Source organism: Protopterus annectens, chromosome 10.part0, assembly GCF_019279795.1.
Source record: "Protopterus annectens isolate FY-2018-M chromosome 10.part0, PAN1.0, whole genome shotgun sequence".
In the NCBI taxonomy this organism is placed as follows: Eukaryota; Metazoa; Chordata; order Ceratodontiformes; family Protopteridae; genus Protopterus; species Protopterus annectens.
Genome location: NC_056744.1, coordinates 1,641,592,139 through 1,641,617,219, shown reverse-complemented (window position 1 = coordinate 1,641,617,219; position 25,081 = coordinate 1,641,592,139).

Sequence of the window (25,081 nt, the reverse complement as noted above, 5' to 3'; positions counted from 1 at the left end):
GAAAATCCTGGCTACACCCCTGTGAGAGCAGCTGAGTGGAAATCAGGTCAGGGGGTGGGGTATGTGGATGAGACAGATTTTTTTTTAATGTTTCTGGGGTCCCCAGCCAGCATCAAACCCTAGGCAGCTACCTAGGTCACCTAGTTCTGGATGCAACCCTACCTGGCAACATAGAGGGCCCAGTTCTAGCATTGCTGTAGCTTCATACAAGTATAAGTATATAAGTATATTAGTATTTTAGAGATACTAATATATTTAGCTACATGCAATATTCTAAAACCAGATATGCCAGCTAGATCATCTTCTGGTATCACTACACATTTAACTCAATTAATTGTACTTTCTTCTATCATTACTAAGCCACTAAAAGGAAAGAGGAGGACATTTGACAAATAATACACTAGTCACAGGCACAGTTTTACCAGAGAAACCAATATTGTATCATTAATTAAACTGAACTAACTATAGCTCTCTGCACTGCCACAAGAACATGCCTCTGTGCACTGCCACAAGAACATGCTTTTGTGCATTGCCACAAGAACATGCTTCTGTGCACTGCCACAAGAACATGCTTCTGTGCACTGCCACAAGAACATGCTTCTGTGCACTGCCACAAGAACATGCCTCTGTGCACTGCCACAAGAACATACCTCTCTGCACTGCCACATACCACTCTGTAAGTTTGTTGTGGAGATTATTAAGAGTTTCTGTTAGATGTATTGCTAAGGTGTTTTAAGGAACACATTTTTTATTTTATTTTTGTTCTTCCTGGTTGTGGCCGGAGTTAAGAGTATACAGGCAGTGCCACCACTTCCTTTACCAGTTCACTCAGGTTTTATCAAAAGCCCATTGCTGCTTTATTGTAGATTACTTATACATACGGCTCAGTGGATAGCATTGCTGCCTCACAGCAAAAGGTTCTCTGGTTCATTTGTCAGGTTGGCTGCTTTCTGTGCTGAGTCTGCATGTCCTCCCAGTGTTTGAGTGGGTTTCCTCTGGGTGCTCTGGTTTCCTCCCACATTCCAAAGACATGCAGTAGGCGGATTGGACAGTAAACTGGCCATAGGTGTGAGTGTGTGGTGTGGAAGAATGACCATGACAGGGCTAACCACCTGTTGGTATAAACCCTGGCTCTAGATGGCTGTTACCGCTGAAGTGACAGCCTGACCTCATGTGCAAAAATGTGAAAAAGGGGTTGTGGGTAGCTGGACTAATGCATGCTTCTTTGCGGCCCTTTCTTTTGCAGCAGAGTGAGATCGCTTATTTCCCAGTCAGGAGAATTCATCTGTATTTCTGCCAGCAGGGTGGAAAAAAATCATTGACTTTCTTCCTGAAGCTAAAGAATTTCATTTAAAAGTGACCTTGGATCAGTTGCTGGAGTGTGGAAGACAATGTTTCATTAGCAAGTCTGAATCACAGTATGTTGGAAAATTTTGATTTGACACTGTCATGCCCTTATAGGAAAGCTTGCTGAGTTCTGGTTATACAATACAGAAGTTCCTTTTTTTTCAAAATGCAAGCATTGCAAATTGAATAAATGGGAACTATTGCCTGCAGGTATGTTTTGCAGTGATAATCAAAATGAAAGTGATTCTATCTATTTCAAGATGCTAGGCTTAGTAAAATAATGCCCAAGTGCTATACCTTGCTAACCAGGTATCCACAAATATTTTTGAATACTCATATTGTAGAGAGTACATCATGTAAGTTACATTTTTATGGAAACATTTTCACCCTAATAGTGATAGTGCTATTTACATCATGAAAATAGTATCTGGTCACAGTACTCCTCTTTCTACAATTCCATCAAACCACATGGTCAGCTGGTACAGTGAATGGACATCTGAAGACTGGGGTGCTGGTTGGTATAATGGTTCAGGTGTTAGCCTTGCAGACACAATGTACAGGGTTGGATTTTCACCTTTGGGAAGGAAATTGGCTAGGCTTAAAATGGCCCACAGGGGCAGCTAGCCTAGTAATTAGCTATGGACTTATGAAGATTCTTTGGCTCTTAAACTGGCAGTCTGAAAATACAGTATCCCAAGTCCTGTCAGATGTAAATTAATTCAAACTTAATTATCAAACACTAAGAAGATATAGAGCATATTTCTGCAAACTGAGATTTTAGAAGCCACATCATCCATCCAAATAAATCAGCAACATAAAAGTACAGCATTTGGGAGAAAACATGACTGCAGGATTAAGCAATACCTTGGCATGAAAGATGACTTTGGAAATAATATAAGATCATTAGTTCTTCTGGATGAAACAGAAGGACAAGACAGCATTCCCTACCTATATAAAGTTCTGCCAAAGGCTCAGAACCTAAATGTGGCAGTCCTATGGGTTATCAAAAGGATTCGTCAATCTTTGATATCAAACCCAAAGGACTCGGAATATCCACAGCAAAGTGTATTTTGTTATATTTAAAAAGAAAAATATAAATCACTATATATATATTTTTATTAATGACCAGAATAGAGAGACAAAAATCAAGATGACAGCTACAATTATTGCATAGGCATGCCACATATAATTATTTCATGATTGTTTTAGCATGCCTGGAGTGACACAAATATGTCTGTGTAAAATTTGGTTTATGTAAGAACAATACTGTAGCCTCATAAAATACCCAGCTAAAGTTTAAATAAAATGGGAGTGGATGACTCGTTGCTTCTGTTTTTATGAAGATGCAATGCAATTCATGTTGACACTGCTGCCAGTATTTTCCACAATCCTTATCTGTTATCCTTTTTCTTTATCAGATGACAACATCACATGGCTTGCACCTGCCTTGTTTGACATCTTATGCAGTGGTGCCAATGAACCAGAAGTCCTGCACAGTAGCAGCAACTCAGAATGCGAGTCATTTTAACCATAAGTTCCCTGCACGGAGCTTGTTTGTAGTTTCTGCAGCTAATAAATTTCAGTTGATTCAGGATTTGATGTAGGAGGAGAAGGTTTGCACACAAAAAGATATTGTTTGTGTGGCTTTTCTGAGCTCAGCTGCATCCCTTGTTGAAGTGCTACTTATAGTTTTGAGGATGCCTTTCAATACAACGAGTCACCAATACCACAGAAAATCTGCAGACCCAAAGCTTTGGCAAAAATTCAGTAGGTACCTCCATATAAAACCTTCACGGTCTCTATTAACAACAGCCTTTCCCCACGCTGGGACCTTCAGACATGATACACCTGAAGGATCTGTTCTCAGTTCCTTATTGTTCTCACTATTTATCATTGACTTAAAATCTCGTCCTCTGCATGCTATTTTAACTGTGTATGCATATGACATTCTCTTGCTTAGAATTACACTCTATTACTCCTCCATTCAGAAAGCCTTGTGAGAGGGCTTAATAAAGCTGTGTGACTAGATTCGGAATTATAGCTTTTCCATTAACAACATCATCATTCTTATTACCACTTCATTATTTATTAATTTATCCATTAACACTTGCAGGTCTACATGCACACTCATTGGCAGGGATTAAAGCCTCAGATAACTAAACTCTTAGTGTTACGTAACCATCAAAACAAGCCCTTTACTCCAACTGAAAGTGAAAGTAACCTATGTTGTTTGCTTGGCCACAATCTTTTTTTCCAAAGCATGTCAAAATTTCCTATAGGTCATTAAGCTAGTTATGGGGTGAACAACTAACCTTCCAGGTTAGAAGAGTTCTGGGCACGTGTATGCTTCTCCCTAAACATGACTAGGTCTTATCTCTTCTGGCCCCTAATTCTGATCATATTATCCATACACTTCAGATTACTGTGAACAAACTCTGACATTTTATTTCCTTTTCAAGTATTTCTCAGTATTGTTTTCCTAAAGTAAATCCACTTTCCTGCAGTTATTACCCATGCTACCCTTCACCTATGATGCTTCACTTTCAAACTCCTTTGCAAAGATTTCTGCCCACCCCTAGCAAACTGACTAAAAGGAGTAACAACTGCACATTGCGGTCCTCAGGTGTTAATGGTCTAATCCTTCTTAGGCAGAATGTTCGCCTATTCAGAGATGGAAGTGCTTCTCCAAAGTAACCAAATCCATATGGCACCTTTATATCAGATCAGGAATGAAAGTACCTCTGCTCACAAGCAGACTACTCCAGCATCTCTTTAAATCCAGTAACTTCAGTAAATACATGCTAAATTGCAAATGCTTTTTGATGACTTACCAAGCACCTTAGACAAATAACTGACTGGATTCTAACAAAGCATAACATGTCAGCTCTAGTTTCTAAACGCTGTCTTACAAAAATGGTCTTCTACAGTGCTGCCTATTTTCTGGTATTGCCTTTCTTCTGCCTTCGTCTCTGTACAGATTTCTTTGATTTGTTTTATTCCTCCTGTTATAATAATGTCAATGTGAATGACATTGCTTACTGTATATGCCATTGCTTCCTTTTTCAGCAGCATGGGCCATGACTGAAAAGGGTTAGCAGATCAATCAGACTAATAAATAAATGACCTACTATCAGGATGGGATGCTTGAATAAGATTAATGAAGTATAAGAACTGTACTGGACTCATGCCTTTGCAACCTTCTGGTTCCTAATGGCACAAACATACAAAAGTGTGACTTAACTATCTGGTAAATACTGGGGCAATGCCTGCAAAACTATTTGGATCTACTGTACCTTTATGTTCCTCTGATGAGCTTGTCTTTCTTAAGTTCATATTTACTAAGTTTAATGTTACCTGAATTTAGTTGCTGTTGCTAATCAATGGCTGTTGAGTGATCTGTGGCAGTATACAGCGGACCCTAGATTTAAGCATTAAAACTGATAAGAGAACTGTGCAATTGCATTTCCAGAAGTTCTGTCTCAGTATTAATGGATGTACCTAACAGATTCCATGTTTCTCAGCAGTATCTTGAAACATCAGCAGTATCTTGAAACATTAGAGACTTAAGCAAGCTGTGAAATGCAGCATCAATTAAACTTTAGAGTCACTGGCTACTTTTACGATCGTGTCATCACTTTGCAAGCAACCAAGACTGCAAGGAAGCATCCATCTTTGTCTATTTGATTAGCGAAGTCCATGCATTTATCTGCAGATATGTCTTCTAAAAGGAATGTGGTTACCTTTAACTCACAAATACCCAGATTGGGAGGTACTGAAGACTGGACAGAGGTAGTAGATTGATTTTGTGCTTAGTTAATGCTCCTAAGATTACACAAGTGTTGGGGAGTACTGATAGTTATAAAAGACACTTATTATGAAACCTTGCATCATGAACTCTTGGATTGCAAATCCCTGGACCGCAAACCTTGAAAGCTGCCTGTAACATTATTACACCAAATGGAGCAGCACAAAACAAATGTTTTTTTTTTTTTTTTGCAGTGGGGAAAGCTGCTTGTTATCCTCCATATGTGTATATGTGTGTGTGTGTGTGTAGGGGGGGGAGGCAAGCCCTTACCCTCAAACGTATATATACCTTCTCCACAGTCATACAACATTGAGGAAGAGAAGCCCCCCCCCAAAAAAAAAAAAAAAACAGGTCACAGTAGTGTCAAACAACCATTCTTTTTTTTTGTTACAGAAATGAGAAAATGGTTTTCATGGGCTAATATCTGTGCCCTCCAAGCAAAATACCTCTGAACTTCATCTCCCAATCACAGCCTAGCTATATCAGAAATCCTACTACTAACCATTTATTTATTATTTATTTACTTGCATTTGTTTACCGGGATGGTCCAGCTGGGCTAGAAGTGCCCATTTTCAGTGAAGTCCTGGGGAGAAAATCTCCACATATAAGACATTTCACATACAATACAGAATTTACATTAATAAAGACATTTAGTAAATATTATTGGCAGCTTATACAAAACACTACACAAGTAATCATTCTCAAATCAAAGATATTGTACAAGCAATACAGAATATATACATGAAAACATTCCATACAAGTAGTTTTCGGCTAGCAAAATTTATATAGGACACATCATGCAGTGGGTGCAAAGCAGATATAGGAATTAATTAGAGACTAGGTACTTATACTTTTCACACATTTAGGAGGTGTAATAGCTGAACAATAGGCTATATGAGTCCTGTTGTAGGAATCAGCAAAGTTAGTGGATAATGTTGCAGATATAAATGGTGATATGATATTCAGGTAGGCACAAGAAAGAGTACCTGAATGTCTCGCCTGGTTCAATGGTAGGTTTATAAGAGTTAGGAAGAGAAGGAAGTAGACAGGCAGGATCAATGGTAGGACAATGAAGGTTAGTAGAAAAGGAAGGTGGACAGGATGGAGAGGTGAAGTAAGTAAAAAGACAGGTGGATGTGAAAGGAGGATGTCAGAGTAGTAGAGTGGGGGTGAGAACCCTGCAAAAAACTAAATAATCAACGGGGGATATACGCGCACACACACACACACACACACACACACACACACACACACACACACACACATATGTGTGTGTATGTGTATGGATATATATATAACCTCATCAAACGGCAGTATTGTTGACTTACATAATTTTGACACCAAATGATCTACATTATGCATGTTGACACGCTACTAAGCATACACTGTGAATGAAGCTTGGCATATGCAAAAACTTTTAAACAAAACATCATTTTTTGTGGGGGGGGGCAAGTCCCCCCACACCCCTACACTCCTGCTAATTATGTATTTACTAACTCTCTGAGATCGCACATTTCTTGAGAAGAAGGCAAATTCCCCAACCCCGAGAATCGTCTGATATGCTTCTTTTGACAGGTGTCGACCATTTGTTAAATCAGCCAAATTGTGTTGATTAAACAGATGACCACATCACTGTTCAACAAAAGTAGAAGAATGCACATATATGTCTGTGTGTGTGTGTGTGTGTGTGTGTGTGTGTGTGTGTGTGTGTGTGTGTGTGTGTGTGTGTGTGTGTGTGTGTGTATAAAACAATGCTAAAATATACCCTTTGCTGGGCTTCCTCAAAAATCCCCCATGAAACCCCAATATTGGGTGATGTTAATATAGATCAGCAAATTGTACAGTCTGAAAATTCAACCAATAATATACATTTGTACAAGTTCAGCTAACAAATAACCCCACCAACAATATATTACAAAGCCACAGCCAGACAATCTACCATCAGTTGGATCTTAATGCCCTCTCCAAATAAAATCTCATCCTCTGTAACTCTGTCAGACAGCCTAAGTGATCATGAACAATGTGTACTAAAAGGTCATCACTGCCTGGTAAGAAAACCTACTATGTTTCATGAAAAAGCTTTTATTAGTACACTATATCTCCTTAACTGAGAATCACTTAAGACTCTCCCCATAGATGATGCTGTCCCTAAGTTCAATCAATTCTTCCTAGGTGTTCTAAACACATTAGTTTCTCCTATAATAAAAACAGGTTAGAGCCAACGTTGTTCCATGGCTATCCTTCACAACTGAACAAGTTATGTTATAAAGATACAAAGCCTGGATGGTCTGGACAAAAAATAAAACATTTCTTACTTTACTAGCATATAGACAACTAGGAAACCTAACAAAACAGCTTATCACCAAAGGTAAGAAAACATATTACTCATCCAGTCAATATATACGCAATAATAGTCCAGAACTGTTCTGGGCCTCAGTCAATGAACTAAGTCCAGGACAAGTTGCACAGTCAACACCAAACACACAGAAACAAAAAATAGTAATGGCCAGTCAGTTCGAAACTCACTTTATACAGACAGTACTGTCATTAACCAACCAGGTGTTAATCGAACACATGATGTCCCTGTTCCGTCAAATCACCTCCTTCAACATTTCTCCTTCTAACCAGGTCTCATAGATACAATCAACAGATAACTCAAAAAATTAAATCTTAACTACAACTGTCCTTGACAGTCTACCTGGAGAATATCTTAAAATAGCAGCTGAGACTATTACATATTCAGTCTTATTTCTGAAAAATTAATCCATGTCTGAAAATAAAGTCCGTTTGTATGAAAAAAAATCTTCATTATTCCACTGCGCAGGGGCAGACTCAGTACAGGTCTTTCAGCATGTAGGCTAATTCCTATTTTATCTCTACATCAAAAAATATGAAAGATGTATTCATATGCAACTTTTCAACTATTTAATACATAAACAGCTTCTGTCTTCAGCCCAACATGGCTTCCATCCTTGTGTCCCCCAAGGGTCTGTACTAAGCCCTATACTTTTCAACATACTTGTCAATGACCTCCATACTGCTACAAAAAACAATACCCTAGTTCAATACACTGATGACCTGACCCTAATATGCTTTTCAAAACTCTTCCTAAACTCCAAGACCTTGCACAACAATCTTTCTTATGGATTGAAATATGACTAAATAATACACTGCTTCTAAACAGTAAAAAAATAATAATAATAATAATAATGATAATTATTGCCCATACACCAAAACACGTCATATCAACACAAAGACATGCAGCACTGTGAGGGGCCGGCCACACAGCTATATGCTAATTAGCCATGTGCTCTCGTCCCATAACTGCCTCCAGGAAGGCATCTACATGGCGAGCGGTTCATGACCGTGTAGATCAGCATGGCATTCCCACCACTTTATGGTAGCAAATATAGCCACAGGGATCAGAGGGATGACCATGAGACCTGACATGAGGGCTTACTCTAAAAGTGCCATAATGGCACCAAAATTAAAATGGGGATCACGGAGTGGGAGGATACCGGAGAATACTCCTCAAAGTACTGTACTAGAACCAACATTATTATGTTGGGGGTGAAGCATACTCAACTGTGCCATACCTTCAACAACGTTATGATGGAGGCCAGGGAATGGGGGAGGAGACATACTCTACAGTGTTGTGCCAGGGGTCCAGAGATGCAGGGATACACTTGACATCAGGGAATATGCCTCAAAGTGCCGTAGCAGCATCAACATTACTGCAGGAATGGGGAGTTGAGGAATACACACTGTACAGTGCCGTATATTGGCACCAGTGTTAACTGTGGGAATCAGGGGGTTGGGAGATGCACTAGACACTGGGGAAAACTCCATAAAGTGCAGTAAGGCACAGAACAGCATAGCAGCAACTGGAGGCCACTGGACATACTCTGAAGTGCCATAATGGCACCAGTGGCAGTATGGGGATCAGAGATCCACTTAATGCTAAGGAGTACATGTTTAAAGTGCCGTAATGGCACTAACAGTAGTACGGGTACTGAGGGAGTGTGGGGCATGTCAATGCTAGCCACTCTATGGTACAAGATATTGCTCAGTATGATTCAGTCATGTTGACTAATGTTGCAAAAAATGGGCATGGGCATTTGCCAGAGATAAGCGGGTTCAGGACCCAGGCTACTCCGACCTACACCAGGGACCCTTACTAATGGTGGTGGTGGGTATATGTGCCTCTATTGGCCAGTGTATGCCTGCCATAGAGCCCTGCAGCCCTGAGTCAATATGCTACTGGCTGGCTGGTGTCCAGTTGCTCTGCCTGGGTTACCTGGGATAGCGCTGTTGAGCAAAAGCTGACATAAAATCAGTCAAACTGGTAAACATGAACTATGAATTGCTACACTCAGTGTAGCTTTACTGACAGGACACAGTTTGGAAATGGATGACATGATCATAAGGTAGGGGCTGGACATCTTATGTATTCAGGAGACAACATGGAAGGGTGGTACAGCTTGGAATCCATAATCTACTACTCAGGAGGAGGACAGATTAGAAATGGTGTTGGAATTGTGGTGAGGGAGAGGCTTTAGAAGACAGTGAGGGATTTCATCAGAATTAGTGACAGACTTATGGCAATTAGATACAGTGTAAGGATAAGGCACTATTCATAATCTCAGCCTATGTCCCACAGCAGGGTTGTGATAGTGAGGAAAAGAGTGCATTCATAGAGCAGTTGCAAGACCTACTAAATAAAGCAGGACAACAAAAACTGGTGTCGATAATAGATGACCTGAATGCACAAATCAGGATGGACAGAACAGGATATGAGGACTGTCTAAGCCCATGAATAAAGAAGGAGTCACCATTTCAGACTTCGTCTGACAGATGGTTTGATGAGGGCCAACACATGGTATAGCAAGAGAAACAGTCACAAGATCACATACAAGAGTGGCCAGTATACAACTTGGGTAGATTTCATCCTAGGAAAGGGCACTGGGGTGGAATCAGTGATTGCAAAGTTATCCCCATTGAAAAAGTTAGCACACAGCATAAAGCACTAGTTGCCATAATCAGCTGCAAGCAGTGGGTCAGTGAAGGCTCTAAGGTCAGTAGAGACTAGGTTGAGTATGTGGAACTTGACTGGAGAGAAAGTACAAGATTTCAAGGAATTACTCAGGGCTCTAACACCTCAGGAAGAAGAGGAAATATGTGGAGTTGAAGAATGTCAGCACCTTAAAACACCATGTGTTTGAGGACCATAGAACAGACCATGTGGCAGAACCAGGTATGGTAATAAGGTACGTAAGTAAAGTTGGTGGTTGAATGCAGAGGCCCAGGAAGTCAACAAAAGAAAGATATAGTGTAGGAAAAAGTGAGAGATAGAAAAGACAGACCAGGTTAGGAAGGAATTCTAGCTGTCTAACAAAGAGGCTAAGAGAGGAGTTGCAATACTAAAGAGCAAGGCATCAGAGACACTCTCTCAGCTTTTGGAAAGTGACTTAGCAGATGGCATGAAGAAACTTATCAGGTTGCAAGGCAAAGATGGAAAGATAAAGAAGATAGTCAAACACTGTTCATAAGGGATGCCAACAACAACCTGCTCACCAGTCCATAGGACATCAAAGGCAGATGGAAGGAGTACTTCCAGCAGCTTCTGAATGAAGAAAACCCCACAGAAGTTGTACTGCCCCAGACATGGCCTACAATGATAGAAGAGAAGACGTCCACCCTAGAAGTAAGAACAGCACTAAGGAAAATGAAATCAAGGAAAACAGCAGACTCTCATGAGGTCACGGCAGAAATGATAAAGATGTTGGATGACATATAGGAGAAATGGCTACTGAATGTACTTAAAGCAGTATGAGACAAAGGCGTATCCCAGATGACTTGAGAATAAGCATTCTAGTGCCAATGTTTAAGAATAAAGGGGTCTTTCACAACTCTGGGCACTACAGAGATATCAAACTCCTATAACTATGCATGAAGATTCTGGAGAAGGTCACTGACAAATGAAAATGCAGACTTCTAGAAAGTAAGTTCAGATTCAGAGATCAGGGTGCAGCACAACTGATCTGATGTTTGCAGTGAGACAGATACTTCAAAAGAAGCTAAAAATGAGGAGGGAATACAACTGGGCATTCCTAGACTTGGGGAAAGCATATGGCAAGGTCCCAAGAAAGCTGATTTGGGCAGTCCTGCTGTGGTTCAAATTTCAAGAAATATTGGTAGAATTAGTGTAGGCTATGTACGAGGATCCAATGACTCAACTACAAACAATGTTTGTTCTCACGGAGAGGTTCCCAGTGTGACTTGATGTGCATCCAGGTTCATCCCTAAGCCCACTGCTATTCATACTAGTGATGGACTACATTAGCGAACAGGTTGGAGGGGACAGATTAACAAAGCTGCTGTATGCCGACAATGTGGCATAACAAAGAGACTCTGAGCAAGAACTTCAACAAAGGATAAGTGAATGGAATGCCAAACTGAAGGCACATGGGATGAAACTAAGTACAAATAAGACAGTTGTAATGGCAGCAAATAGGGGACACAAGAAGAAGCTGAGAATTAAGACAAAATGGAAACAGTGCAACAGGTTAATGGCTTCAAGTATTATGTGAGGGGTGGATGAGGTGAAGGGAAGTCTAAATGAAGAGGTCAAAGCTAGAATCAGAGGGGCTGCAGTAACTAACACAGAGTGTCAGGGGTAGCATATGACAGAAGAATGCCAAAGAAGCTGAAATATAAAGTGTACAAAACATTGGTGTGACCAGTACTACTGTATGGTACTGAAACCTGGACAGTAAAGGCAGAGCAGCTGAGGAAGCTGCAAGTGATGGAGATGAAGTGTCTGAGATGGGTGGTAGGATGGTGGTAGGATGCACACTGTGGGACAGATGAAGAAATGATGACGTCTGAGCAAAAACCCAAGTAGCTCCAACTGCAGAAAAGATCAAAGAGAACAGATTATGGTGTTTCAGGCACACGTGCAGAAAAGCAGTGGGCAGTCTAGTGAAGAAGATTTGGGAACAGACAGGAAAAAGGTAGAAGGAAATGAGGGACACTAGCAAAGAGGTGGATGGATTGTGTGAGAGAAGACCTGTGACATTTAGGCATGACTGTCGAAGAAGGCAGGAGTGTGGCACTGAATCGAGAGAGAGAGAGAGATGGCGACAGCTGACATGACACCCTGATCCCATGTAGAAAATGAAAGAAAGGGGTTTGATGATGATGGTGATGATAAGGGAGTGGGGAGAGCCACTGGACACCGGGAGGTAGTGAGTACCAACACCAGCATAATATGGGGAGGGGGATATACTAGATGCCAGGGATGATTTTCTAAAGTGCTGTACCAGCACAGATTTCATAACAGGGACTGGGGATGGAGGGCATGCACTAGATTACAAGGGCGTAATACATACACAATGGCACTAAAGCCTTATGGGGGCGGAGGAACAATGGGAGGGTAGTAACAGGTACAGAGTCTATGGTGTGTGTGTGTGTGTGTGTGTGTGGTGTGTGTGTGTGTGTGTGTGTGTGTGTGTGAGTGTGTGACTGCAGGGGGAATTTCATTGTCTATGCAAGAAGCAGACTACTGTCATGTCATGCAGATCAGCCATGATCTGCACATTGTGGTAACAGCTGCCATTCAGGAAACATGCAAATTAGCTGATAATGAGGTCTTATTTCTTCATGGTTATCAAGTCTCTGAATCGCAAGTGGGCACCTCATACTGGAAGGGCCTTTCTAGCACCAGGAACTTTAATGAATGTCCAGCAGTAAAATTCAGATTTACAACAAATATTTTGAGCAGACAAATATTTACCCTGTAGACAGAGAATGACAACTGCAGATTTGCAAACAATATTTTGAATGCATGAATGCACAAAATTTAGGAGTGAAATCTTCATTCAGTAGTGGGTTTACAGTGTGTAATGGACACATTGTAAACGCACACTTAAAGGTGATTTAAGCATTATCTGTTCATTTACATAAAATGCAGACACACATAGAGAGATACACTAATGGCAGAAGGCCTCTGTACTAAAAGGCATAATAATGTGGCAAGACGGTTACATTAGAGATTGTGCAAACATTATAATATTGAAGTAGCTGAGAAGCACTGGAAACGTGAGCCATAAAGCATCATAGAAAGTGATGAAGTTTATATCACATGGGATCATCCATTATCAAGCGTTCAAAAATAGATGAGAGAAAACCAGATATAGTAGTCCAGGAAAAGAAGACAAAAGTAACACTGATTATTGAAATTGCTACACCCACTGATTTCAGTGTCCTTCATACAGAGAGAGAGAGAGAGAGAGAGAGAGAGAAAGTCATAAAATACCAGGATTTGCAGGCAAAAATGAGGGCAATGTGGAAGAAGGATATTCAGACAGTTCCAGTAGTAGTAGGAGTAATGGATCTTAAAAAAAGAATGTACAGTCATATTTAGATATGTTACCAACACATGTAACTCCATATGAATTGCAGGAGTCAGTTCTGGGCACATTGCGGGTGCTGTGAAGAGCACTTTTGGCTAACATCAGAGATTGAAACAATTCTAATTTCATGAACTTATATCATACTTTGACTTTGGACTGGGGTCCATTCCTGACATTGTATTAGAAACACAAACGTCTTGGAGAAATTAAAAAAATAGATGATAGGTAGATAAATCAATACATACTTTATACTATGTTAAAGTTGAGAAAGTAGTATTGCTGGAACTGACTTCATCCTCAAGTCTTGATGAGTACCTTCATGTGGTAGTAGATAGATCCTGTTTTCACAACATCTCACCAAGATGACACCGATTTATAAACTGTATTTTATATATATCATGGAGAAAGGTAGGTTAAAAAAAATAAAAAAGATGGATGGGTGCATAGGTCCCAGGATAAAAAGCACCCAGTCCTGGTGTATGCACTCATGCCAGGACTTGAAAAAAGGCAGCGTAGAATCCTCAGGACATGGAAACATTCCTACCACAGGGTTAGACCAGGCTCAGAGGGAGGATTGCCCCATGTGGTAGAAGGAAGTTGTTGCCTACAAAAAACACAAACACTAACAGGCCAAAAAAGATCCATAAAGATGACAGAATGGACTATTGTAAATAAGGAAGAAATTATGTAGTGTTACTATTATGCAAGAAGGCCAGAATTTCCAGATAGAAGATATTCAGAAAGATTAAATGAGAATTTAGAAGAAAAAATGCTTGTACGAGAAAAACTGTTCAAAGCTTCAAATAAAAAATATGCTTTCTAATAGAACAGATCAATAAAAAATATTATATAGACAAAGAAACATCAGGCTCCCTGGAAAAAAGAAGTGACTGAGGAAGTAAGAAAGTTAAAAGAACAAAAACAGAGCTTTTTGAAAGGTATAAAAAAAGAAACGTGGACATGGAAAAGAAAAATGGATCTGATGTGGTGCCATATGTATGCAATGGAGAAAGCCAAAGTAAAAAAAAAAATAATAAATTATAGTGGCGTGCACCTGTAATCCAAGATCGTGGGAGGCAGAGGTTGCTGGATCTATTCATGTGTGTGATGGGCCAAAACGATGAACAGTTTAAAGTTAATAATGAAGTTGAACCTACAGAATAAATAATACTGAAATACAGATACCTTGCAAAGTTAATCGTCATAGAAGTTCTTTGTGCGGGCCTTTCTGAGACACAACCTCGAAAGCCGGGTGCAGTGGCGTGCACCTGTAATCCAAGATCGTGGGAGGCAAAGATTGCTGGATCTATTCATGTGTGTGATGGGCCAAAACGATGAACAGTTTAAAGTTAATAATGAAGTTGAACCTACAGAATATATATATATATATATATATATATATATATATATATATATATATATATATATATATATATATATGTGTGTGTGTGTGTGTTTGTGTGTGCAGCTCCAAGCATATTTGAAGAGAAATATTGGCAAAAGCCCCCAGATATAGAAAATTTCACAATAAAAAAGGGTGAAAGTGGAAAAGAGGATTAGTAAGGTAGAGGTTAAACAAATAGAAACTGAAGTCATGGATTATCTGCAAAGGGAGAGGATTTAGTGTAGAGAATCCAACACAGGCAATGCTGCAGCGTGATGGAACAAAGGGATGCCAGATTAAGGAATAGCTGGTGGAACAGGGGGCATTTGAAGAAGAATTGCCACATGGTGATGCTGTGGAACCTTCTGTAGGAGACGAGTATGAAAGTCCATTTGAAGTTGCACAACAAGGGGAGGAGCAGGAAACAGTGGCAACTCGGATGCAGCTAATGCTGTGGAGCGATGGGCCAATGTGTGCCCACATGAAGAAGCAGCAGATGAATCTGACTACTTCTGAAGATGATATGTCACAGAAACATGTTCTGGAACTTTCTGTAGAATGTCTGCAGGAAACAAGAGAGCAAAGACTATACTCTAAGTTTAGTAGAAAATTATCTAAGGGAAGACATGCTTGATTTCATTGAAATGGATAGACATATTAAGACTGGTGAAAGAAGTAGATTACAGAAAGTAAATAAGACCCCGAATGCTATAAGATTTGTAAAATAGTTGAACACAGTGATCAGGACTATTAAGAGAAATTCATGTGATATAACAGTAACAAATAGGATGTATTACTGTGCAGCTAAACTAATAATGGATAAAATTCTGCTACAAAAATGTAGAGTAATAAAGGAAAGGAATAGAACAAAAAGAATGCCACCCTGGAAGCATCAAACAGAGAAAACTATAAAGCAATTAAGACAAGAAGTACCTCAGTTAGCAAAATATAGAAACGGGAATAAATCATCAAAATTAGTTAGAAAGATAAGGTCTTATATAGAACCGAGAAACAAAGCAAGAGGAAGAGAAACAACACCAAAAAGGCACATTTTGGAAAGGTATTTAGGAAGACCAGGTTAAACGTAACAAAGATGCTGACTGGATATTAAAATTAAAAGAAACAATAAGGATCTCTTATGTTGATGATAGTAAATGGAATGAGGTACCAGCCAGAGAAATTGAGACAAAATTAAGAAAATCTCCTAAATGGAAAACCACAGGCCCAAACACTATAGCTGACTTCTGGCTAATGGTATTATCATTTTACACAAAGATTTGACCCTTAGTAAGAATTACATACATGCGCATTCTTAACAGTCCGACACCAGTCAGATTAACAACAGGAAAAATTATACGCCTCCTTAAGAGTGAACCTGCACACCATCCTAAAAACTACCGCCCAATAACTTGCCTTCCAACAAAATGCAAATTATATACTGGAATCGATGCAGACAGATTATTTTATAGTCATTCTGAAAAAAAAATTCAGTTAGGGCAATGGAACAAAAAGGTAACAAAAGAAAGTCATATGGAACAAAGGATCATTTGTTCTAAATAAAGCCATAACTGAGAGTTGTGAAAAGGGGAAGAATGTAAATATGGCATAGATAAATTCCAAAAAAATATTTGGAAGAATCCCACATTCGTGGACAAATTAATTTTTACAGATACGATACATCCTACATTGATCAATTACAGTACAGCGACCATGAAACAGTGGCAGACCACTTTGCAGTTGAGCCATGAAAGCGACAATTATTATCCCAGAGATAAAAAATCAGAGGGAGTTATTCCAGGGTCATTCTTTGTCACAGCTGTCGTTTTGTCTTGTCCTTAAGCCATAAAGTTGTTTACTTAACAGCTTGGGTCATGGTTACAATTTGGCTCGTAGAAACCAACCTTGCCCAAAGACTTCTCATTTGCTTTTCGTAGATGACTTAAAACTATAATTTATCAGATGAGGAGTTGAAAGCACAACTGCAAATGCTTAAAACTTTCTCAGACAATATAAGAACATTTGGTCTTGATAAATGTGCAAAAGCAACATTTAAAAAGGAAAGCTGCAGCACCAAGAAAATAGCCTGGGACAGGAATGTGATATAAAGGGACTTGAGCAGGAGGGAAGTGGATAAATATTTGGGAATAGAAAAGGGTCGGCAATAAAACATGAAGAACTGAGAATAAAGCTCTGTGAAAAACATACCTCTTAACCTCAGTGCAAGGAATCTGGACAAAGCCTAAAATAATGGGTGTATAAAGGCTGAAAAACATGGACAGATTTTAAATATTGCTTTTATAAACTTAGAAAGTTGCTGGAACAACAGGATTTGAGTTAGCATGCATTTCCTGATGTGTATGAAGTCTGAGTCTCAAACATATATAATAATTCAATGGATTCAATCTTTAGTGATTTGCTAGAAAACCACACATTTATGAGAAACTGATCAAAAATATGAGACAAAAATGCGGACATTCTGCAAAAATCTGCACAGTTGAGAAGTATGGTAAAGAACACTTCAGAAGACTAAATTAATATTGAAAGCTGCCCTGACATTTAGCAATATTGTTGTTGTTATTGTCTTTCGGCTTTTCACGGTTAGGGGCCACCACAGCGGAACTCCGGTCCGCTAATGATTGGCAGTAGATTTTCACGAACGCCAAGGTGCCAGCTCAACGTTCAACCTTCAACTAAGGCACGCCCCATTTACGCATGTCTTTTGAACACCCACCCAACCATGGGGAGGACATGCAGACTCCACACAGAAGGCACTCCCCACACTCCAGTTGAGAATAATAGTCTAAATTACAAATCAATTTCCTCTTCCGATTATAACTTGTAATTTTGAGGTGATTGCCTTGCCCCAAATAGCACTTAACAAGAAAAATGCTTCATGCTTATCAAATGATATATAAAAATCAGTGTATACCAAGATTATATATATTTCTTGCTCAGAAGGAGATATGGCCCCCTGAAACTGACTACATATGTAGATCTACAATCATGTGACTGCATATATATCTGCTGACCTCATCAGATTCAGTCATAGTGAATGCTTTAAACATGAGGGGAAGAAGTCTTAAGATGACATCTTTGCTTAGTTTAGCAGAAGCATTTTGGCATCTAGTAGGAATGGAAATCGGACCAGAAGTGGGCAAAAATCAGATGGCACTGAATGTGCCAAAAAAGCAAAATAATATAAGGAAAAGGATCAGATGAGAGGGACAGTTGGAAAATCCACAAATATTGTAGCAAGTACAGAGATCTCCTGGAACGACTTCATGCTAACCAAGATTTGATACAGGAATGATTAAGGAGAAGTAAATTGAAACCAAAAGATGAAAAAATAACGGTGGCCTGGGATAGTGGACTACATTCACGCATAGCTCTGAACTTTCCATTGTCAAAATAAGGGACACTACCTCTCATAATGTGGAACAAATGAACAAAATGTGGAACACCTGCTAACAGCTTGCTAACAACTTCCACTAGGAAGCTTACAGCATGGTTAAAATGTGCTATTTTCTACTTATAGAAAGTTATTTTGATGAATTAATATGATTCAGTACTATTTACCATTGATATCAGTTGGAAAAAAAATCCTAACACTGAATATGTGACAGACCCTTTCAATGTGGAACTTGGAGGAACATGGGAATTTTAAGACCCAAAATGAGGACTGTTCCTTATATTGAGGTACATGAGAGGTATGGATGCACACTTATTTACAAAGTTTATTGAAAATGTAGGAGAAACAGACAAATGCATATCTTCTAAAATAGAATTGGAAACAGTTACACATCTTGTTGCTGGGTGTGATACGCTTATGGCAGGGGGTCTGTATGCTGAAAGGCACATTAATGTGGGAATTGTGCAAACACTACAATATAGAAGTAGCAGAAAAAAAAAACATTGGTTCTCTCCTGTTTGGTATCTACTTCTGTGAAGTACAGGCTAACACAGAAGATCTTTGGCTAGCGAAGTTTGCAGATGACTGCAAACTAGGAGCCATAATCGAAACTCCTACTGATGTGGACATCCTACAAAAGGGCCTGGTGTCAAAGCCATGGCCTCAAGCTCAATGATGAAAAGTGCATTGTCATCCCTTTTGGTAAAAACTCTGTACCCATGAACTACCACATAGGCGGTAGTCTACTTAACACCGAAAGTGTGATAAGAGACCTTGGGACACAGGTGGACAGTAGTTTCTCCTTTGATAATCACATTGCCACAGTAGTCAGGAAATTCTTCTACATGGCACACCTCATCACAAAAGGTTTCTCATCCAGGAAAAAGGAGGTCATTGTTCCCCTCTACTCGTCACTCATTAGACCCATTATAGAGTACAACGCTCCTTTTGGTATGTACCTCACAAGACATCTACAACAACTGGAAAGGAGAAAGAGGATTACCGGCCTCAAACAGATGCCCTGTGCAGACCATCTCAGAAAACTCCAGCTTTACTCCGTCACATATTACCTACTTAGAGGCGATCTCTGCCTAACATACAAAGCCATGTCAAACCCAGAGCTGTTGGACATGTTCCACTTAAAGAAATCCCAATCCCTCTGAGATACACGCTCTAGGGACCTAAACGTTGTCACCACAATAAACAGAACATACTGGAGGGATAGATTCCTGTCCCAGAGACTTCCCATACTCTGGAACAAACTACCTATATATATCAAACAAAGCTTTTCATTAGCACTCTTCAAGAAAAATCTTGATGATTGGATGGGAGATAGGAAATTCCCCCCAGAGATCACTTCTATGGCTCTGCTCGATGGGGCACAGGAAAATAACTTTCTTGGGTGGCAAAAGCCAGGGTACCTTTTTGGCTAGGCTTACATAGGCCCTAGGTCCAATAGCCTAGTACCTACCTATGAATCTATGAACTACAAAGCATTATAGGAAATGATGAAGTTTATATCCTATGGAATCAACCATTACCACCAGTTCAAAAAATAGAAATAAGAAAACCAGATACAGTAGTTTATGAAAAAATACAAAAGTAGCATTGATCATTGAAATTGCTATTTACCCAGTGATAACAGTGTTTGATGTACAGAAACACACACACCCAGTTATAAAATACCAGGATTTGCAAGCAGAAACCAGAGTAATGTGGAAGAAGGATACCCAGACAGATCTAATAGCAGAAGGAAATGGTTTAAGAAAAAATAATTTAGAGTTGTTCTTAAATATGCTATCAAGATACACAACCCCTTATTAATTACAGAAGAAGGAAATTCAGGGCATATTGCAGGTGCTGTAAACAGCACTCTTGATTAACTAACATCAAATACTGAAAAAAATAAATAATTTCATGAACTCTAATCATATCTTGACTTAGGAATGTGGTCCATTCCATCATGGTATTAGAAAGCTTGAGGAGTTTAAGCCTGGTATATTCCTTCTGGAATGCCCGAGCATTCTTGAAGTATGTTCTATACACTTACAGAGGCACACTAATCATACTCTTGGATTTCAGATACAAGATATGTAAGGCACTGAAGCAGCTTAGCTAAACATTGCTTCATCTGATTCATTGTTAGTCTTACCAAGCATATGCAACCTTATTTGAGTAGTTTTAAGATGATGTCTGATGACTGGGAATCCTGGAACTGAATGACATTTTCAGATGTTTAACTTCTCCTTTAGTGCCTTCACTGTTAATGACTGAAAAAAATAACATTTGGTGGGAGGGCAGCTCTTAACTGCCACATAGTTCTTCTTGCACATATTATTTACAACTTTTAAGCAGAATGGTTAAGGATTTTGCGTCCCATGTACAAGATACAAGGTTTGATCCTACCTTCTTCTAAGCAATATCTGTGTGGAGTTGGATATTATCTCTGTAGGCATGGAAGATAGTGGAATTGAACATGCCGGATAGTTCCACTTAAAACTCACCCAAAAATTGAAAGGAGCTGTGGGCAGCAGCAAAGACTCTAGATGGTATCTATTGGGGTAAGAGGTGTATAGATCAAGTGCTATAGGCATCGGCTGGGGTGTGCAGTATCCCTTAGACAAGAGAACATGGGCCACAGACTGTGTGCCATGTCCGTGCTAGTCACTTAGGTTCATAGGTTCATAGGTTCATACTAGGCTATCTGCCCTAGGGCATTTATAAGCCTAGCCAGAATGTGTTTGGCTTTCGCCACCCATTTTAAATTTATTTTGCTATGCCCTTTTTCGAGGTTAGTATACTGTGCCTCTGTCTAACAGTGACACAGAAGTGATACCCGGGGTAAACCTACGATCTCCCATCCACTCATCAAGATTCCTCTTGAAGAGAGTCAATGAGGGACTCTGCCTAACCTGGACTGGGATTTTATTCCAGAGTGAAGGGAGCCTCTGGGTTATGAATCTGTCCCTCCAGCATGTCCTATTTATTTCAGTGCTGAGGTTCAAGTCTCTCGAGCGTAGCTCGATGGGATTTGGATTTTCTGAGGTGCAGCATGTCCATTAATTCCGGGTTGGACATGGCTTTATACATCAGGCACAGATCGCCTCTGAACAGGCGGTATGCCACTGAGTAGAGCTGGAGTTTCTTTAACCGGGCAGCATATGGCATCTGTTTGAGCCCTTTGATCCTCTTGGTGAGGTACTTTTGGGGTCTTTCCAGTTGCTGCAGGTGTCTGGTAAGGTACATCCCAAAAGGGGCATTGTACTCAATTATGGGCCTGATGAGGGATGAGTAAAGAGGCACAATGACCTCCCCGATCTAGATGTGAATCCCTTCATGATTAGGTGGGCTATATAAAATGTTTTTCTAACCACTTTGGCCACGTGGTTGTCAAATGAGAGATTGCTGTCAACTTGGGTCCCCAGGTCCCTAATTACTTCTTCTGTACTTAATGGATTACCACCTATGTGGTAATTTGTGGGCACTTTGTTTTGCCAAAGGGGATGACTATACACTTTTGGCATTTAGCTTGAGGCCATGCCTCTGGCACCAGTTGTCTGTTTCTATGAGGCCCTTTTGGAGGATGCTTGTGTCGGCTGGAGAGTCGATTATGGCGCCCAGTTTGCAGTCATCTGCGAACTTGGTCAGCCACAGTCCTTCCGTGTTGGCCTGTACCTCCGAGAAATATATACCGAACAAGAGAGGTCCCAGGACTGAGCCTTGTGGGACACCACTTGCAACTGGTTTGGAGTCTGACATGGCTCCAGCAATTCTAACCATGTGGGTTCTGTCCTTGAGCCAGTTTGCAATCCATCTAGTGACATAGGGGTTTATATTTAAGCTGGTGAGCTTATCTATAATGCCCTAGTGGGGTATTGTATCGAAGGCTTTTGCGAGGTACAGGTAGGCTGTGTGGACCACCTTCCCCTCGTCAATGGCCTTGGTGACTGTTTCAAAGAAATCAACCAGGTTTAAGAGGCAGGATCTGCCCTTAACAAAGCTGAACTGGGTAGGATCCAGTGTCTGTAGGTCCCCAATATCTTTATTTATGAGGTCCATGATGATCCTTTCCATAGCTTTGCAGACCAAGCTAGTCAGGCTTATGGGGCGATAGTTTCCAGGATCCGTTGAGGCACCACCTTTATGGAGAGGGACCACTGTTGCTGCACGCCACTCTTTGGGCACATATCCTGTAGTAAGGCTGAGATTGAACAGTAGTTTTATGTTTGGGTTTAGCTCTTCTTGGAGTTCATGTAGGGCAGCCCAGGACACCGTCTGGTCCCATTGATGCTGTGTTTTTGCTTTGGAGAGGCGGCTCTTACCTGAGCATCTGAGATGTCAGGGGCAGCACTCTGCTGGGATAGATATTTGCCCTTTTGGTGGGAGGGAGGAGAAGTTTGCGCTGAACCTGTCAGCTAGGATGTTGGCAATGTCTGTGGGTTCAGTGTATTTTTGTCATTTTGGACTAATTCTGAGCATATCTGGGAATTACCACCCAGGTTCCTAACATAACTAAAGAAAGCCTTGTGATTATCCTTAGTGTCCTGTGCAATTTTTCTCTCGAAGCTGGCCTTAGACAATTTTATGAGTGCCCGTAGTTTTTTGGTAATACTGATCAGTGAAGCCTTCCCTTTTTGGATTTTTCTCTATCATTTAGTAGCTTCCTCCTTCTATTGTATAGTTTGTTTATGGCTGGGGTCCACCAGACAGGACGCCTGCCTTTGGAGGATTGGGTCTTGGTTTTATTTGGGATCGCATGATCCATGCATTCCTGAAGGTGTTCATAGAATGTGTTTATAAAGGATTCTGCGGTCTGGGCCGTATTTTCCACACCGCCACGGGGTTTGAACGATTCCACCTCGGTTTTGAGGAGTGTGAAATTTGCTTTAGAGAAGTTTTTCACTGTGGTTTTCTGGGCAGGGGTGGGGTCGGGATGTGAATATCCAGTGAGATTAGTTTATGGTCTGATCTTACCAGTGAGGGATACACTTCTGGTCTGGAGCATAGAGTCCCCATGTTGGTGATGATCAGGTCCAGTATGTTTTCCCCTCTTGTGGGAGTGGTAACAAGTTGTTCCATAGCATTTGAGTTTATAAATTCTAGGAACCTTTGGGCTAGGGTGTTGGAGCTAGAGTAATGCTCCCAGTCTATGTTTGGGTAGTTGAAGTCGCCCAATATAATGGTGTTTGGAGAGTCCTTCATATTTTCCAGTGTTCTCAGAAAGGCCGAGTGGGGTTCCTGGGTTTGGGAGGGTGGTCTGTAGCAGGCTATAAACTGGAAGGCAGTTTTACCCACTGTTGATGGTCTAAAACTCGGCTCTATTTGATGTTAACTAATATTGTCAAAAATGGGCATAGTTATTTGTCATTGATAAGTAGGTTGAGGACTTGGCCTACTCTGACCTACACCAGGGACCCATGCTAAGAGTAGGAGGGGTCTTAATGCCTCTATTGGTTAGTATGCCACAAAACCCATCAGCCTTGGGTCTATAAGCTTCTGGCCAGCCACTGTCCAATTTCCAGTTACCTGGGATAGCTATGTTTAGTGAACGATAGACGTAAAAGCAGTCAAACTGTCAAGCATGGGCTAAGGATTGCAGCACTTAGTATAGGTTCACTGACAGGGCACAACTTGAAAATTGATGTCCTGAAGGTATAGGAGGAATATGTACATCCTGTGTATTCAGGAGACAAGATGGAAAGGTAGGCTTTGGATCCAGAGTCTACTACTCAGGAGAGGACTGCTTACAAATGGTGTGGGAATTGTGGTAATAGAGTCTTTACAAGACAGTCAAGGGATGTCATCATTATTAGTGATATACTCGAGTCAGATTTCAGTATAAGGATAGGACACTATTCATAATCTCAGCATATGCCTCACAGTAGATTGTATTGGTGAGAAAATGAATGCATTCAGACAGCATTTGCAGGACCCTCTAGATAAAGCAGGACAATATGAGCTGGTATTAATAATTGGGCACCTAAATGCACACATTAGGACAGACAGAACATGATATGAGGACTGCCTGGGTCCTCATGGGTGGGGCAATAGGAATAAATAAGGAGAGGCCATTTTAGACTTCTGTCTGGCAAATGGTTTGATGGTGGCCATGATTCAGCAAGAGAGTCATGAGATCTCATACAAGAGTGGTCAACATGCAACTCTGGTAGACTTCTTTCCGGTAAGGAAAGGGGAGGGATTGGTATGGATTTAGTGACTGCAAACAGTTGTCCCGCAGCACAAACCACTGGTTGCCACAATCAGCTACAACTGCACTCTTGTGGAAGGAGAGGCTGGACTCTGCCCTTCTGAGCTGGGAATTTCTGGTTAAAGGCTTACAGTGCCTGCATATTTGAACTGTTTCTTACTGAATTGGTGCACCTTGTTTGCTGTAGCATAGACTAGATCCAGGCCTGCTGAATCTAGCTTTGTTTGCATAACTTGAGCACTAATCCAGGCCTTCTTAAAAGTATTCAATTGTAATTATTACTACTTGGTAGTAACCTGATTAAAGTGTAGCTATCATTGTAAGCCTTTTGGTTTAAGCACTTGGGCTTCAGACCAGTTGTTTTACATTAAGAAGGTTTGTGGTCTGCACTGTTGTGGCAGGACAGGTAGCTTACATCCTTCTAAGTTGGGAACTGCTGATTGAGGGCTCAGTGTCTGTTATTCTAAAAGTGTATTAGTTCTGGTTTAAGCACTTGGGCTTCAGGCTAGTTATT